This window comes from Strigops habroptila, chromosome 16, assembly GCF_004027225.2.
Source record: "Strigops habroptila isolate Jane chromosome 16, bStrHab1.2.pri, whole genome shotgun sequence".
NCBI classification, from domain to species: Eukaryota; Metazoa; Chordata; class Aves; order Psittaciformes; family Psittacidae; genus Strigops; species Strigops habroptila.
The window spans coordinates 3,187,491-3,201,864 of NC_044292.2; the positions used below are offsets into that span (position 1 = coordinate 3,187,491).

General features: G+C 44.7%; 1 long non-coding RNA gene across 1 annotated transcript; it reads left to right on the forward strand.

Moving 5' to 3' along the window:
* The first annotated feature begins 10,778 nt into the window (after positions 1–10,778).
* LOC115617274 lies at positions 10,779–13,240 on the forward strand. The gene is made up of 3 exons (XR_003994560.1): positions 10,779–11,061; positions 12,154–12,471; positions 12,949–13,240. It is a non-coding gene; the product is annotated as an uncharacterized LOC115617274 (long non-coding RNA).
* The last annotated feature ends 1,134 nt before the right edge of the window (positions 13,241–14,374 follow it).

A 14,374-nucleotide genomic window follows, 5' to 3' on the forward strand; every position in this document is an offset into this window, starting at 1 on the left:
ACTGCACTGTTCAGTATTTCTTACTGCCCAAATTTAGGCTGAGAAAGGCCTTAGCTGTGGATCCTAAGGACCAGAGATTTTGTTTTTAAACCCTCAAGAACACGCACAAGGCAGGAGAGAGTCAGTGTCTATTCCAGGAAGGTGTTTGTGGCAGTCAGGCTAAAATTAGACTATTTGTTCCTAAAAAGACTGTGTAGAATGACAAGGATTTGGCAAGAGGCTCTCCAGTTGGGAATGTGACACAGGAAGCGGTTCTTGGCAGTGATGTCACCTGGCTGTCCAACGGCGCTGTGCTGCAGGGTCCTGGGAAGCGCCGGGAGCGAGCACTGGAACTTGTTCAAGCCACTCTGTATCTGCAGGCGGCTGAGAGCAGAGCAGGGCGCGAGGCAGAGGTGTCGACAGGCTCCACCGCTCTCCGCTCCCAGATAAGGGAAACTGCAGCCACCACACAGAACTGTTATTCTTGCACTATTTGTGATGGGCTCTTCAGCCAACTATCAGCCTCCTCTTCCTGTCATGCCACCCTCCTCTTGCTGCTCCAGGAATTCCTGCCTTCTGCACTCTCAGCCTTCCACACATGGCTCACCCACACTTGTGCTTAGTCGCCTCGAGCTGGCAGGATCATTAGGGAACAAATTGGTGGGCACTGGGCCTAGAAGCTCAGCCTGGAGGGATGGGATATTTTGTTGTCTCAATGAAGGTACTTGCTTTGAAGCTAGTTAAGGGGTACCAAATCAAGCTCTCAGACCTGTACAAGTAGGGATCTGTTCTGAGGTTTAAAGTACAGTAGTATAATGATTAGGGATGTGCAAAAAATAGCTCTGGAAAGCCACACAGTGTTACAGTTTGGAGGTACAGAAGTTTTAAATGCAGCCTCTCTCCTCCAGTAGAAGCTTTCTGGTCATCAGGCGGTTACTGAACATCTGCAGAAGCTCTGATTCATTCTTGCCTCTATGATTACAGAGCAACAACCTAGTTTCATAACACCCATGTGAGACGGGAGCATCATACACACTTTGTGCAGAGGAGAAATACAGAGGCAAACAGTTGTTTAGATTGCAGACAAGATCTTGAAAGTGATGCACATTTCCACTTCTCAAAGCAATACTTTCATCACTGGCCAATCCTGTCTCCCATACAATTACAGAATAAAAGACCTAAGAGCAGCTAAATCTTAGTTTAAATCATCCTGCTTTCAATGCTTGACACAAGGAAACCAGGAGAGAGAAATGTGCTCTAGCAATTTAGAGAGCAGATGATTTACAAAACCAGCAGCAAGACAGCATGGGATCCGTCTGTGAGTCAGCTCTGTTTGGACTGTAACGAAGGACTCCTACGCTGTGGGCAAAATGAGACTGACACAACCCAGCCTGAAGGTTTGTCTTGGTTTGGACTTCAGTGATAAGCCCCATGGCTGTTGGAACCTTGGAAGCAAAACAAGCCTTCAGCTTTGTAACCCACTGAGGAAGACCTCAGAGATAATTTACTTTACAAACCTTTCCCCTCCCCCCCCCCCCCCATTTTTTTTTGTTATTGTTTTAAACTGACTAATCCCTTTCTGGTTTACATCAGTTCAGAAATAGTGGAAACTATTCAGTTTATGAACCAACACTTATAATGATTTCTTTCTGCATAAAACATTACATTTTCTAGAAAATGTAGTTTGGTGGTTTTCTCCTATTACCACCTTCCTTACCTTCCACACCCCAAAAAGCCATAGCTGTTAATATGTGTATAAGACTCACTGGTAGTTTTGATGTGCCTGGAGGGAACTATTGTTCTAGCAGTCTAGAGACTGGGGCCCAGAATTCATTCGTAGGATTAAAGAAAGTTCAGATTCAGAGCAGTCTATCTGTTCAGGTCCATATACCCTTTACTTCTTATTGTCTAAGGGCAGCTCTGATTTATTAGCATGCTATCTAGTGGATTTGCACCCTAGTTCACCTCTACCTCTCACAAGCCATCTCTCTGCACTAAAATATCATCATGTGCTAAAGTGTGAAAGATCTCCTGGTCCTATTGCACTTGTCAGGTGCATCTGACCTATCTAGGCTAAAGAATGTTGCTGTATCATATCCCTTCTCTCCTCCATTCACTCTTCCCATGGCCAATATTTTAGGCCTTCTTGGTCATTTCCTGATCTCCTCTAGCCTGAGATATGATGTCATGGCTCACAACGGTCTTCACACTTCAACACTAGGGAAAAAAATGTGCTGTTATCCTCAGGGAGGTGACATGGTAAAACAAATCCTCTTGGTCCAACAATGCAGAAGTTATGTGAAGCATCTCCAGTGGCCAAGCTAAAAGCATTTTCTACCTCCTAAGTTTTGTTGCATCTCTCAGCTGTGCAAAGAGGAGCCATACTAGTGTGTTGGTTTTAACTTAACACAGTTAAGGATTTACAGCATAGACAACTGTTCATAAATGGTTTTTTTTCAAAGATAGCTTTTGAGTGCTCAAATGAAGACCCTCTGGAGAGTTCTCCCACATTTCAGAAAGCACTGAAGCATTGTTTCCTGTAAATAGGACTAGTAATGTGGCCAAGTCAGATCATGTGGCTGTATTCTTACACTACCTGCCCATTTCTCCTTATCATTGCACAGCTTTCCCACCCAGCTTTCAAGGCAGATCAGACAGAGACCAGGCTTGAGGGAGAGAGTGGTGGGTATATGGAAGAAATACACAAATCAAACTTACTCTTGGACATCCTCCTCACTGCAGGGGGGCACAGTGTAACCAGGTTGTTAAAGTTCAGGCTTAAAGGTGGCATCTAGGGCTCCCTTCAAACAGGCCTTGGAGATAAGTCATGGAAAGCAAGTCCAACATGTCCTATAGCCTATCAGGCATGCACAGACATACTGCACAATCCCTCCATCTGCAGATGCTACTCTAGCCTCACTGCTTCACTGAGTGCAAGCAAACTGTGTGTAAAAGTGCTATTTGCTAACTTACACACATGCAGATGTAAGCCTTTTTTTTTTTTCTTCTTTTTCATTTGTGCAAATGGCCAAAACCTTCCCTACATTGACAGAGTTGTATCATTTATGAGAGTAAAGAATTTAGCCCCACAGAGGTTGGAAATCCTTCAAGGTCTGGACTGAAACACCTAGAGGGAGAGAGAACTGCAGCTGTGTTTGTTCAGCTGATCAACAGTGACACAGATTCCTCTATCTGGTTGGCAGTCATATTAACTGAAGTAGCAACCTTAACTCTCCAATCACTTGGTGAACAGAGGATCTCTTCACCTTGATGAAAAATCCCATTCGTTTCCCCATCCCACTGGGGAAGCGTGGGCCTGCTACACCTTACTTTTGTAAGGAGCACTCTTGAGAGCTGAAGCTGACACCATACATGTAGGAGGACACCTTTGAACTCCATATTGTCCTCATCCTGAAGCTAGGCTTAAACTCTGTTTTTGCAGTGATTAAACTATTTTGGTTAGAGGAATGATTCTTTTACCCACTAGCACAGCCCCAAGGGTTTCAGCTTTCTGGCAGCATTCAGTTGCTTAACACAATTGTCTTTTGTCCTTGTAACTGAATTAAATGAAATCCAGTAATTCCAGAATAACTTTGTTCAGCCCATAGTCACTAAACACTTGACTCAAAATCAACCTTTTTAGAGAAAGAGAGAGAGGTACTGTAAGTACCCTGGAGTGAAGTCATTGCTTTCCTCAGCATCCACAGCCAGATTTAACTGCCTTCCCCCAATCTGTCATTTCATACAGCACATTTGGTGTTTGTGTTCACGCAAGGAAGTAGCCGCACTATTGTACATCCCCTAACTCACACCACAAGCCCCGGCATACAGCTTGTGCACCCATTTCTCGTTTGTCCAGACAGCAATGGAGGAAGTGGCTGAGTCCAAAGTTAAGGGTGACAATCCTCAGTGACAAATCTATTCCAACCCGCAGTATTTCCTCTAGCCACCTCAATGTCACCACAAGGGCACATGGAGCAATGCAGCCCCTGGAGACTCTGTAGACGAAGGCACAGGGCTTGATACCCCTGTGCTGAGGCTTTGTAGCAAGTGACTAGTGGGAAAGGCAAGACCATGGGGTGCCTAATGTGACAGGGGAGGTGTGAATGTGGTGCTGACAGTGGAGTTTATCTCAAGCATGAACACAGGCTCCAGCCCTGTAGCCTGAGCACCTTATCGTAGCTTTAGAAGTGTTAGTTTTTGAAACTACTCGCCCATCTTGCTGTGCTGACAAGCAACAGCTAAAATACCCTGCCCCTCTGGCCCACAGCCACGCCATCCTCCACCACAAAAGGATGCTGCTATTTCCAGAAGCTTGGCGAACACAGTGAGTATTTTCTGGGAAAACAAAGAAGGGTTCTCAAATCAAGAACAGTGGCTGATAAGAGTCCCCATAGCTACACTGAGTTACTAAGAAAGAGGAGCTTAGCTAAGCTCTGGATGAGGCTGCATTCCTCCCACTGCAGCTCATCCACCTGAGGCAGGAAGGAGCCCTCTTTCTGTTCACACACAGCCTAATGTGCATCCACTGCAGACCTCCAGTCTCCCTGGCACAATGAACTGCTTGCAGCACTGTGACATGAAGGACTTTCCTTTCAATCCTAGTGAGCAAGTGTGGGCACATGCAAGTGTCCAGTTGTGCTTGAACTGATAAGAAGCATAGATGAAGAGGGACATAAATGTCTGCCAAACAAAAATAGAGATAGTTTACCTCCCTGTTCTCAAAGAGCAGGGACCTATCTGTCTAGACAAGGAAAGTCCACAGGTCTAAGGTGTGTCAAGACTAATGGACAATTGGGATCCTGCTCTGGGAATACAAAACTGAGGTTATGCACTGCGCCAGTCTCTCACGGGCTGAAGAAAAGCTACAGAGTGTTCAGCAGAGGACAGGCTTTATGTAATGGCTACATTTTTAGCCAGTCAAGTTATTCTTAGGTTCATCACCAGTCCGTTAGGGAAGGGAGGGGGACATAAACAACCACAGCAACTTCTAGGACAGATGCCATTTCATTCCTGTAGCTGTTTAGCCATTTCTAGAAATGGCTTCTCCTTCTGTACGCTCTATCCTGACACATGGCATGCAGCAATAAATAGCACAATGGGATAGTGTGACCTCTTGCCCTTTATTTGGCTCGGTGGCTAGCAGACCTTCTGGATCAATGGGCACTGTTGACAATGCTCTGAGCTATTCCAGGATGAGCCAGGTTGCAAAGAAAATCCTGGCAAATGTCACCCCAGGCAAAATGTTTAAGAAATGTCCTTCCCACTCCCACCTCTTCTTACAGAAACTCACATCCCGCAAAATCCACTGTAAGAGTCCAGATCAACCCCTATATATAGTGGTGGATCTGAACTTAGCCACCCACCAGAACATGTGGCATTGCTGTACATACAAGCTTTTAAATATCACGTACATGCACTCATACATCACACACGTATCATGTGCCTCTCACAGTGCCTCATCTGTTTTCTTTTTTAAGCAGAATTTGTTCTGACGGAACTTGGCGGCAGATTCTCTGTTCACCAGAAGAGGTCACCACACACCTCATTAATGACAAAGGCAGCGTGGAGGCGAGGTGGGAGCTCCCAGGAATGACCTTCTAGATTTGCTGAGAACAACTGGGGATATGTCATCTCCATGATGCCCAGGAAAGGTTCTCTTGCTTCTTCCTGTCAGAGGTTATGAACTGCAGACTAATGTAGCAACCTTTCTGCTTTCAGCTGTACAAACTGCTGTTTGCTATGCAAACAGTTTTATGAACTGTAGTCTGGCCAAGCTCCTATTTAAAAGTCCAATCTTTCTATAGCAAGGCAATAGTATGTAGGCCAATTAGATCTCAGTTCAAATACTGAAGGTATCTAATACAACATAGAGAATGGAAGACTCAGATTCTGAACAGTTTAGTAAAAGATCAGCTCAAGAATTTCTGTGGACCAACTTAAAGATCAGGGGGAAGACACAGGGCTAGACCCATGTGGTTTAAAGCTATGCACAGCTAATCCATGTTTTCAGCTGCAGTGTGCATACCTAGCAACTTGCCTGTGTAGACATTCCCACCTTTCCAAAACAACTGGGCAGCAAGATGCCGTTCATCTTGCTAGAGATGAAGCTTAGCCAAAAATATAGTTTCAGGTGAGGACTGATGGAACATGAGTACTTCTTTAAGCCTCTGCCTCTCACCAGGCACTGAGCAGAAGTCTCGTGCCGTTGCTCTGACACCTCAGCTATTTGTTTCAGGATCCATTTTATTAGGGTCTCCTAATAAAACCCTAATAAAACTCCTAGTAAAACCCTGATCCTACAATGTTTGCCTGGCCTTCATTCCCTGCTTGCTTCTCACATTTCTCTAATAGAACCCCTTTCTTTTCTTCCCATCATCCTGGCATGTTTAATCTGAGAATATTCTCCAGTACTACAGCCTGTAAAAGCCATCTCTGTTTTTCATACCAGCTCCCCAGCAGTTTTCACATTTAATCTGCTTTACACTACTATTATTTACATCTATAACTTGACCAATTACCTCCCACTTTTTCCTTTGAGAGCTCAAGACACCATTTGCTGAACCACAAGCAGTACAACTCTGTGCTTAAAGTACCTTGGGAAAAGCAGCTTGCCTCTAGATGTCAAAAGAACTTACAGCAAGACTAGCACAGAGCAAAGTCAGGGATCTTGAGCACCGAACCACACAGTAGGACCACTGTACCTAAATATGCCCTCAAGCATGAAGAAAAATCTCCTTTGGGAGACATCACTGAAAGGGGGCCAGGAGCACCCACCAGTGAATCAGTGGATATTGCACTTCCCTCCCTAATGTCATCCAAGTCACAGCACTGGAGGATAATGAGAGAAGTCAGACTGATCATGGCTACTACAGGCCAGATACAGAAGTTCCATGTGGCTTCTTTTTTTCCACTCCTGCTGCAGCATAGACCAGAACTGGGCCCAACTCCTCTCCTAGCAAGCAGTTGTGAGCCACAGAGCATACAGAGACAGCCATTTGACCAGCACTGAGCACAGTCTCAGGCTGTTTCATCCCCTCCCTCGCTGCTGCTTCCCTGCTGGCCTTCATTAGCGTCAGCAGGATGTGATAAATGTGCCTGATAAACCTAATGTTACAATTTTGCCATCAAAACCCAACACCCAAAACCACCTACGACCTGCTACTAAATGCCAGCCTGCTGCCCATCCTTGTTCCCAGGTAGCAGGACACCCCTTCTTGTCCCAAAGGGCTACAGAGGAAAATATCCCCTCTTCACCCCTATTGAAGAGATCACTGAGCATTAGCGAGAGCAGAACGGATCAGACAAAGACAAAATGTGGTTTTGAGACCCAAGAGAATAGTGGTGGCAACACTGAATCTAGCCTCCTACTGGCCTTTACAGTCCCACAGAAGGTGCTGTTGGACAGGAAGAGGGGGGAGCAGTGGGCTGCTATGGGTGACCAGCCCACAAGGGAAGCTCCTTCCAACTCACCTGAAGCTTTGGTTTATTCCTCACAGATGGTCCATCACAGGCACTACGAGATCACAGTTCCTCTCAGCACACAGTCCCAGCCATCCCTGAGGTAAGGACCAAATTCTCCTCTGGATTGTGCTGGTGCAGATCTAGGGGGTAGCTGCCAGCTTTACACCAGGTAAATGAGCTCAGCAGCCTCTGTGCCAGGTCCCGTTTCTGTAGGGACAACTGCTGCTGCAGCCCCTCCTGCACCAGGGCCTTGCTGTCAGCACATCACCTAAGGAGAAGGCAGTGAAGTGCCAGAAGAGCAAACAGAGCAGCTGGAGCTGGGTAATTACAGCCAAGCCTGGGCTCAGGATGATGCTGTGCACTGAACCCTGCCTCAGCACAGTCACTAGACCACTCAGGAGAGGGCAAAAGAGGGGGACAACCAGGCAAATGCTTGGATACCGCAGCTAAATGTTAATGACTCACAAAGAGGGGCCCCTGGTGCCAGCTTCCATCAAGGATTTGGTGATCCCACTTTGACAAAAGTGCTATACACGTCACTGCCCTTTCAGCCAGCTGCAGTGAGCCAGGAAACACTGGCCTGAGCAATGGGCAGGGGGAGAGGGGCTGAAAGGGGTCACTGAGCTAGGAAGGAAGAGGATAATGAGTTACTGCAGCAGTCCTCTAATGGTACCTATCTAAGCATGGCACTCACTATCAACTTCAGAGCACGGCTTCTTCACAGCAGCCTGTAGAGATGAGGCAGATACTTCTCCTGCATCAGCAGTGATCTTATTAAAAGAGTAGGGTCAGGGCATACTGTGGCTCTGGGGATGTGTCACAGTAAGCTAGGAAACAGTTTACTTTTGGAGCTGAGCACCACACGCCAGCCTGCCTTCTTCCTGATACTTACTTCCATCCTATATGGAGGATTTGCCATACCAAGGAACACTCAAATCACTTCACAAATGGGCACAAAGCTTTTTCCTGTCTCCCAAATATTCTCTGCTGTCCTCAGGGGTTCTTCCATTCTCCTACACTGAATTTTGCTGTTGAAGTCTGTATCTTACCTGCACCACCCAATGGCAGTATTTTCAATTGCTGTGAATATTCAGAGTTTTGACGCTACTCTGAGCCCTGAGAAGATCCAGAATGTAAAGCAGAGACTTTTGCTGGCTGACTTTCTGCTTCTAACTACTTTCCACTGAACTAAATCTGATTTAAACCCAGCTGTTGACTAGATGTACTGAAGCTGTCCTCATTGTCTAGGTTAGGCAGAAACACTCACATTGAGTGTCACTGTTCTGGGAGATGGAACATCCTTTTGTTCTGCTCATGGACAGCATCCAGCAACGCGTTAGAATGAGAGGCAATGACACAAATTGCAACAGGGAAAATTCCAACTAGATATTAGTAAGTCATTGTTTCTTGAAGAGTTTCAAAACCCAATTTGACAAGGCACTGAGCAGTTTGATCTAAGCTGGCTCTGCTTTTAGAATGAGATTGTGACACAGACCTCCAGAAGTCCCTTCCTATCTTATTTATTCTAATTTTACCAACATAGTCATAGATGGGGACTGTGCTAGTGTACATTTTTCCAACAGTTGCCAGAGAGACAATTCTGAAGTCCCCCAAACCAAGTCCAGAGATTCCGAGGTCAAGATTTATTACCCACATATAGCAGACTTGTGACAAGCCAATCAAACCAACAAACTAACCCCAGGCTTTTTCAGAGGAGATGAGAGGAGTCTGAAGCTGTCCTGACCTTCTTTTTCTGTCTTGTTACACCACAAAGTGCACATCTCAAACTCCTGAAATTATGATTTCATTTCCTAATAAGATTCAGATCAAATCTGGTTTTAAACAGGAACAACAACAACAACAAATCCTAACAGTGTAATAACACCAGACCTCCCTTTCTGTCACAGAGGGATGCTTATAAGCTGTCCCCTTAGATTACCCATTTCTAGAGACACATAACAATTAGGTCTTAAACCAATTTGCAGATGAAAAACCACTGAAAACATTAAACCCACTGGCACAGCATAGAATTATTTTTTTCCAATCTTTTGGTACCACAAGATTCTTAACCTCACTGATGAGATGAAAAGTGCCAGATGGCCTTTCATTTCCATTCCTCCATACAGATCCAGCTTAATGACCTTGAACTTTCTGCCCCACATGTATTCAAAAATGAGGTGAAAGATCAGAATGTATTATTGCATACTCAAGAACATGGCCATTTTCCAGTGGGGCCCAATTTCAAGCCCCTACAAAACACGCAACTTAACAGATTCTATTGCTGCTCTTCCTCCCCGCCTCCAAAACTGGGGGGGGGGAGTCATTTCTTGGTATGGAAACTAGTAAAACACCCACTGGAACAGACAGGGGTTTGGAGAATCAGTATGAGAATCAGTTGGAGAATCTATGTACATCTTTATCAGGGTACTCACACATCTCCCAGGTGCTTTGACAGTAGAGAGAGGTCTGACACAATAGTACTTATTTAAATACCCTCAGGACCCTGGCTAAGAACCAATTCAGTCCCTCCTGCTCCCCCTAACATTGCACTAAATTCATTTTGTTTGAAGCTAGTGCTTCAATTCATTTAAACTCCTCCCCCCCCAAAACAACACTACCACCACCCCACCCACTACCTAAAAAACCCACCAAAACCGCATTCTGATCCTGCACTTTTTAATGTGCCTGTAACTACATGTGGTAAGAAAGTTGTTGGAGCTATGCTTCCTTTCAGATTTAACACAAATTTTGTATGATAAACTGAAAAAGAACACAGAGAGGAATGTTTTAAGCTGGATCCAGAGGAAAAGAGGAATTTCTTCCTCAACTTCAGCCATGTAGAAGCTTTTTGTGCATGTCATCCTGGTTTCAGGCACACTCTCTGTCACTCAAGCCACTAATTAACGCAAGTTACTTGTCGTATTTTAAAGACTTGGAGTTCCCTCCTTCTCCAAATCTCACTCTTTCATCTCATAGGTTACTAATGCCATATTATGTTACATGTATATAACACTTAGTTCTGACATAGAGTGTTTTATGAGACCCTCGTCCATCTGATTTGGTACTTCACGGTGACACAGGAGTCAGGTGAATGTGCACTGGATACAATTTGCTTCCTTCCTCACTTTATACTTCTCTCACAATTATTTTTCTCTGGAATGAAAGGAGAGGTTTAGCAGACAACCCAAGAAACACTGAGATAAGTAAACTGACATATGTAAGTGGCACCAAGACAGCAGGCTGCAGAGACCTTCAGATTCGCAGCAGCAGAATGATGCTGCATTGCATAAATGTAAAATGCTCCTTTTATTTGCTATCAGAAAAGAGAACTATTTCCTCCCTCCTCCTCCTGGGAGGATGGAAACAGATCAGAACCTCAAACCAATCCTTGCACTGGCAGGAACTCAAAAGGTAGACTTGGGAGGGGTTGGAGGAAGATATAAAGGCTGGTAGCTGGAGACACAGACCAGCACTGAACTGGAGAAACTCAAGGAGAGGAGGAATCAGAGACACCAAAACATGAAGATGAACCTGAAACTTCCGTTTTGCCCTGGACTCCTGCTGCTGCTTATTGTCCGTCAAAACCAGGCAATGGCCAGGCCCATTTTCAGCTTACAGGTAAGTGACTGGCTGCTCACGAGCACTGAAAGAAGCTGATGCTTCTTTAGGACTGAGACACTTCAGATTAACTCCATTTCTTCCAACCCCAGCTAAAGTAGGAGGAGACACTCAAAGAGATCATGACAGCAGGAACCCTGAGGTAGGCAGACGCAGAGTTATTAAGTGGAGGGAAACTAAAGTAATCAAGGGTTTAAATTTCTGATCACATGAAGCAATTGAAAGGAAAATGTTTTCCTGTAGAATCAATATGGGGATTGCAGGCTCAGGGTCATCCTGTGACTGAATGAAGCAATAAACTTTTGGAGTAAAAGGAATTTTTCTGGAAAGACTCTGATCTAGAGCAGTCACCTGCATGGTCCTCCCTGAAGCCCCTGGTTTAAGCTGGAAAAGGAATGAATGGGTTATACCTGCATGATCTCCTCCCCAGCTCAGCAGTGCAGTAATACAGTCCCAGCTTGTGAGTCCCAGTTGTAGAACATGAGAAAGAGTGTGTACATGTGTGTATGTGCCTGTATGTATTTGTGTGTGCAGGAATTACAAGTCTTTAGGAAAACACATTTCAGCTACCTGACTGGGGATCTGGCATTCCCAAATATGATGCAACCTTCCAATCTGTAAAGAAACAAATAATCATTGTAGCACCAATTTCAGCATGTCTCCTGTCATTGCGGTGCTTCTCTTATTATTCCAAGGTATCAACCATGTTTTCTTGTTCCTTATTCACTCTTGACTCTTTCATCATCTTTCACAATTTATCCTATATCCCAAATCCCTAGCTCCAGGAAAAACTTACCTGTCAGCTTGTCAGCCCAGAACTATAGAATATGGTAACAGCATAGCGCCTTAGAGCACTCTAAGAAAGCATACAGTCTTAGCTCAGAGCAGCTTGGTAAGCCAGAAGAAACTAAAGACAACCATCATCAGCTTCAGAAATCACTTCTGTACTTTCATCTTTTGATAAATGTTCAAATTAAGTTTCTCCAAACTTAGCACTGAGCCTGGCTTATACAAACATAATGAGAGTGACCCCCGAACTCCTCCTTTTTCCCCCTCCCTCCCTCTCCACCATCTACCTTTCCCTTTTTTCAGAGCCTATCCAAGCTGTTAGATGAGGACCTGGAGCATCCCCTGGTCTCAGAAGAGACAGACCATGAGCAAGACGACATGATCCTAACAGGTCCCTTTGATCAGCAAGGCACTGAATTCCAGTGGACCCGAAACACTAGGGAACAGCCTGAGAGCATGTCCATGGATGATAGTGCCGTCCAGAGGTTCTTCAGCAGCCTCCTAAGTTTACCCCATAGATACCAAGGCAGAAGCAAAAAGGGTCTCTCCAGGGGCTGTTTTGGTGCCAAGCTGGACAGAATTGGGTCACTGAGTGGACTGGGATGCTAACTGCTTACTATGGTAAGAGAAAGTGAGCGGCACATGGTCTGTGTGTTAGCGTATAACTTACATATACTTACATATACTTACATATACATAACTTACTTATAAATATGCAGAAGAGCAGATTTAATTCAGCTTTAAGGAAATGGTGCCTTAAAGTAACTTTTACCCTCCTATCACACAGTTTACTAATTTTACCCACCTCAGAAATCACTGTCATCAGGTGTATACTTAAACCCCGTGAATACCATATTACCATATCTCTGTGTTACCTGCTTTCACTCCTGTCTCCAAGTCAGCCATCCACACGTCATCTTGTCATGGGAGGCAGATCACAGAGGTTTGCACCAGCTCCCCAGGGATGCTTGTGTCAATCAAAGAAACTGAGCAGAACAGTGGAGCTGAACCTGGCCCTAGAACAGTAAAAAACCAGTTAATTTCCATGCATGAAATCCTGTTCACTTAATTTTACTTATTCCTCTGCTTTCTTGACAGGACTGACTTGGAGGTTTCAAAGGACCTGTTGCCTTTCAGTGAGATATTCAGCCCTTATTCACATTGGCTCCACCAATCCATCCACTACATGATGTACTGAGCAAACTGCACCCCCCCATCCCCCCCGAATTACTTGGCCAATTGAATACACCATTGCTGTACTGCCTATTTGTATCACAGTAATATTTTGTGAACATCTATCTGAAATTTGATTACAGAAAACATTTGTACTGTGTACTAAATGTATAAATAAACAAGTTTCATTATGGCACAGATAATAAACTGTTTTCCCTAATTTGGTGAGTTTGCTTCCATCCTCTGCTGTGATTCTTTCATGTATCATTCCTGAACCAGAAACAGTGCTCCGGTTTGCAGTTAGACACAACCCACTCGAATTCAGAAGTATTTCAAAAGACATAAAACAAAACCAAACCTTTCTTTTTATCAAAAGAACCTTTTTGAAGTTAAGATACTGTCTAAACATCAATATGACAGGGACAAGACTGATGCAGCCATTTTCACAACAGTCATCAGAAACCAGGACACAAAGCCCCAAGCCCTCGACCACCACAATTTGAACTAAAGGGGCAGCTACACAGCTGACTTCAGTAGAAAGCTGTTATTCTGTATTTGGATCTGCCACTGACAGAAGGAAATGATTGCTTCTTACTAGTACAGAATCACACAGTGGTTTGGGCTGGAAAGGACCTTAAGATCATCTGGTTCTAATTCCCTGCCATGGGCAGACACCTTCCACTAGACCATTCTTTGAAGAAAGTTTGAGGGCACCCTACTCTTCCATAGGCAGATCCAGACATCGCAAAGCATTTTTCCAACAAAAAAAAGTAAAGCCAAGATTATACCAAACACATGTATCTGACCATTCTACTTTTTTAAGCAAACCAAGTATTCACTGAATCTAACTACAAACAAATCTGAAAGCAGCTACTTGGCAAACAACCTGAGCCAAAGGAATTCAGTATGAAGGCTGGTTTGCCACGATCATGCCTCTGCTATCCTGATTTGATGAGAGCTGAACTCTGCAAGCAGCTCCCTCGGAATCAGCAAGGATTCTGCTCACACAATGTCTATGCTGGTGGTCACAAATGAAGGCCCAGCTGTTCACTTCCAGCCTTTTGCTTGGAATGGACAGATGGGCTACACGGTTGTACTCCTCCCATTCTCTTGCCCACAAGACAGATGCTCCTGGAAGAAAATATGCTGGTAATAAGCCTGTTCCTAACTGGAGCCCTGGATGTAAACTGCAACATAGAGTACAAACGTATATGCAAAGCAAGTTCATCAGCAACCGTCTGGCTGCATGTGTTCTGAGCCTCTGGCAGTTCAGCTCGCATTAGGAAAGCCTGTTAGCACAAAGCAGCCAGAGGTCTAGTTTCTGAGCCTGCCTCAGCCACTTAAACTCTAT